The 4052-nt window shown below is 39.8% G+C and overlaps 1 long non-coding RNA gene across 1 annotated transcript; it reads left to right on the top strand.

Moving 5' to 3' along the window:
* The first annotated feature begins 1142 nt into the window (after window positions 1-1142).
* LOC128783208 (uncharacterized) lies at window positions 1143-3726 on the top strand. Its single transcript, XR_008429034.1, has 3 exons — window positions 1143-1267; window positions 1763-1962; window positions 2621-3726. It is a non-coding gene; the product is annotated as an uncharacterized LOC128783208 (long non-coding RNA).
* Window positions 3727-4052: the final 326 nt, after the last annotated feature.

Genomic DNA, 4052 nt, shown 5'->3' with positions numbered 1-4052 from the left:
ATAATTAAATAATGAAGAAAGTACCTGTAGGGGGAAGAGAATTAGCTAAAAGGCCTTTTCAGAATATACAAATTGACTTCACTGAATTTCCTCAAGTACAGAGGTTTAAATATTTATTAGTTATCATCGATCACCTTACCCATTGGATAGAGGCTTTTCCAACAGTAAAAGCAACTGCGGAAACTGTTAGTAAAATTCTACTTGAACAAATTATCCCACGTTATGGTATAGTGAATACAATAGATTCAGACAGAGGGCCTCATTTTACTGCTAGAATTTTACAAAATGTAATCAAAACCCTTGGTATGACTTGGAAGTTGCATACTCCTTGGAGGCCCCAAAGCTCAGGAAGAGTAGAGCGAGCTAACCAGACCCTGAAAATTACACTTGCCAAGCTAGTAGATGAAACAAAAATTAATTGGATCAAATGCCTCCTATTAGCCCTGATGAGAGTGAGAACAAAGCCTAGATCTGATGTGGGTATTTCCCCTTATGAATTGATGTTTGGACTCCCATTTTTGACCACCTCACATTGCATGGGGACATCCGAAGGAGATAAAGGTGTGAAAATTCACCTAAAAACAATTGCAAAAACATTAGAAGAGTTAAGAAGAAATGGCTATCTCCCGCAAAGTACTCCTATTGATTTTAAAATCCATAAATATCAAGCAGGAGATTGGGTATTAAATAGATCGTGGAAAGAACAGCCGTTAACCCCCAGATGGGAAGGCCTGTACCAAGTTTCATTGACTACCAAAACTGCAAAAAGAACACAAGAGAAAGGGTGGACCCATGTTACCAGGGTCAAAGGTCCAGTTCCGGCTCCCACAGAATAGACTGTGGGAAATTCGACTAACATCAAGCAGCACCTCTTGTTTTTATAAGTGTTGTTCTAATGTTGTAATTTGTGAACTGTTATTTAAAGATATTGTTTATCAACCTGTTGTTTAATATCCTATTTAAATCCAGTATTAGTGTAAAAGTTAAGATAAAGAGTTATATGAATATTTATTGTCATATTTATTAAAGTGTTGCTATTGAAAATATTTGTTGAAGTTAGAAAAGCATCTCTTTGATTTTAAGAAGTAAAAGTAAAACATTCAACTAATGGCAACTAATTACAATTTCTGGTATTTCTCATTACAGAATCAGTGACAAGAAGTCTCCATAAGATAGAGCATTCGCCGACCATAGTAGTGATCTGACCCTAAAATGGAAAAAATAACAAGTCGACACAGGGAAAGAGTGGAGTGAGACGTGGACACCGGTAAGAACGTAAGCACAGGGGGCAAGCCCAGATCAGGTGACAGCACTCTTACCATCCAAAGCTGACTAAGGACCATGAGAATCAAGAGAGTAACCTGTACTGGACCCCTGTGGGGGTTGATAGCAATAATGACTGTGAGTCTCCAGGAGAGCTCACCAAACTCCTGTGATAAGTGCTATCATGCTGTCTATACCGGAAATGCGCGAAGCGCAGTTCTCAGATTCCACACTAATCTTAACCCTGAGTGTGTTGACTTGTCACAATTACAAACCTGTGTAGAAGATGGAAAAACCTATTGGCTATTTGAAAATGGAGGGACCCCTAAACAGAAACTAGTGGGGGAATGCCCTACAAGGGAGAAATGGTTATGCACTGACAAGAAACCAGGGAATAAGGTCATTAAAGGATTGGACTTAATAAAAGAAAAAGAAATAAAAAGGGTGAATAAACCAGGGGTAGAAACAAAATTACCGAATGGAAAGAATTTGTTTTCAGATCTAGTAGAAAGAATCAGCCATGAGTTCAACGTATCGAATATACGCTGGATATGTGGGGATAGCAGGAGGTCAGAAATATGGCCCTGGGAAGGAATCGCACTCAGCCCTCAAGAAACTCTAAAAGCGATGAAAAACCTAGATAGAGATCGAAAACCAGACATCTGGAATGCAGAAGAAGTTTGGAACTTAAAGTCCGAGGTAATCGGGGAAGAATGTATGTGGAGAAAAGGACTGAAATTTCTTTCCTGTGTAGGTGAACTGTCTTGTAAAAGGTATCTAACTACTAATGATACCCATGAGTGGTGGATTCCCCAGAGTAAACATCTGTATTGGGCACAAAAACAAAAGCCAGGCTCAAACTGTTCATATATACAAAGAGAACAATTGTAGGAGTGTCTAGCTAAAGAACCGAATCTATTTCAAGACGAACCCTGGCTGTCTAAATTTTGGAACAAAAATGAAGTTAGAAATACCAGATCACTAAAATTCTGGAAAGGCCCGAAAGGATTGTTTTGGATTTGTGGAAAGATGGCATATGTGATGCTACCAAAAGACTGGAAGGGCAGTTGTACATTAGGTGTAATAAGAGTGTCATTCTTTTTACTTCCAAAAGATGACCATCCAGATTTAGGGGTACCCCTCTATGATGAATTAAAACGTCAAAAGAGATATCTAATTGGAGGAACCCAGAGCTGGGGAGACGAAGAGTGGCCCCCAGAGAGAATTATTGAAACCTATGGCCCTGCCACCTGGGCCCAGGACGGTTCATGGGGGTATAGAACCCCCATTTATATGTTGAACAGAATTATAAGGTTACAAGCACTTCTAGGAATAGTTTCTAATGAGACAGCTTTAGTTTTAGACTTGTTACCAGTACAGAGCCGCCAGATGAGGACTGCCATATATCAGAACCGGCTAGCCTTGGACTACCTGCTGGCCGAAGAAGAAGGGGTATGTGGAAAGTTTAATTCATCTGAATGTTGTCTAGAAATTGACGATCATGGGGACCTAATTAAAAATATAACCACCAGGATTAGAAAACTCACACATGTACCAGTACAACGATGGACCCCATTGATAAAAGCTAATTGGTGGGATAACATCTGGAATGGAGAATGGTGGAAAAAGATACTGCTTATAGTGGGGGGGGGGGGGGGGGGGCACTCATAAATTTAATTTTCCTTCCTTGTTTAATACCTTGTCATATCAGAATGATTAATAACATTCTCCAGACTTCTCTTGAAAGGTCAACAGATGAGAAAATTATGATGATGAAAGAAAACCAAGACAGAAAAGGAACAGAGAGCGCAAAAGAGATGTATGAGAAATACCAGAAGTTAAGAGAATTTTACCGAAAGTATGAAAGTCCAGTTTGATAAGTTAAGGCTGATGCGGGCCAAGCCCGATCAAAGAATTAGAGGGAGGATTGTTATGAACAAAAATAAAATTTAAACCTTTGGGGAACGTAGTTAACAATGGTTAAATGTTGTTACAAAGTTAAATGTTGTTAATACAAGTTAAATGTTGTTAATACCAGTAACAAAGTGTGATTAGTTCTATGAAAACCCAGTGGTGTGGTTCATGTATAAAGGGGGAGTGGAACCAGGGAGGAGATGGGGTGCCAATCTTTGTGCAGGGGCAGAGAAACTTTCAGTAGTATTCCGTCATAGAACACAACCACAAGTTAAATCAAGATTGGAAGAGAGACCAACCAATGGGAGGTGAGAATTCCAAAATGATTGGCCAAGACTGCACCAACTTATAAGTCAATCAGCAACGGAGAAATAGACCTGTCACAGCACGGATCCTGAGCGCCCCAATCAGGAGACAAGAGAGAGACTTGAAAAGGCCTGGGGTGTCTAACTCCCGCGTCTTTCCTGGGAGCCGCTTTCCCTGGAAACACCCCTAGGTTACAATTACTAAGCTGTTGAAACATTATCTGGACCAGCCCGAGGTTTTTGCTTCCAGTTGTTCATTTTGTAATAAACAAGCTTACTTTTTTAATCAACATGCCTCCTTTTTGTTAGTTTAAAGTTTCTTTCTAAGCCTGTTTGCAACATGTACTGTGGACTATGGAGAGGATCTTGCAAAAGAATTTGCATCAGGGTAAAGAGAAGGGGAGAATGAAACAAGGCCTTTGCTTGACATAAGCACAAGCAATTCACAGAAGTAAACGAGTACTTAGCACAGATATACATAACTACTTAGCACCAGTTAGCATAAGGAAAAGCTGGAGGGCCAAACCTGACAGGAGAGTGACTTGACAAAAAGCTTTAGACATAGTCTAC

This window comes from Vidua chalybeata, unplaced genomic scaffold (genome assembly GCF_026979565.1).
Source record: "Vidua chalybeata isolate OUT-0048 unplaced genomic scaffold, bVidCha1 merged haplotype W_reject_29, whole genome shotgun sequence".
Taxonomy (NCBI): domain Eukaryota; kingdom Metazoa; phylum Chordata; class Aves; order Passeriformes; family Viduidae; genus Vidua; species Vidua chalybeata.
The sequence above is the reverse complement of the archived record's forward strand: the minus strand, read 5'-3'. Positions and strand labels throughout refer to the sequence as shown.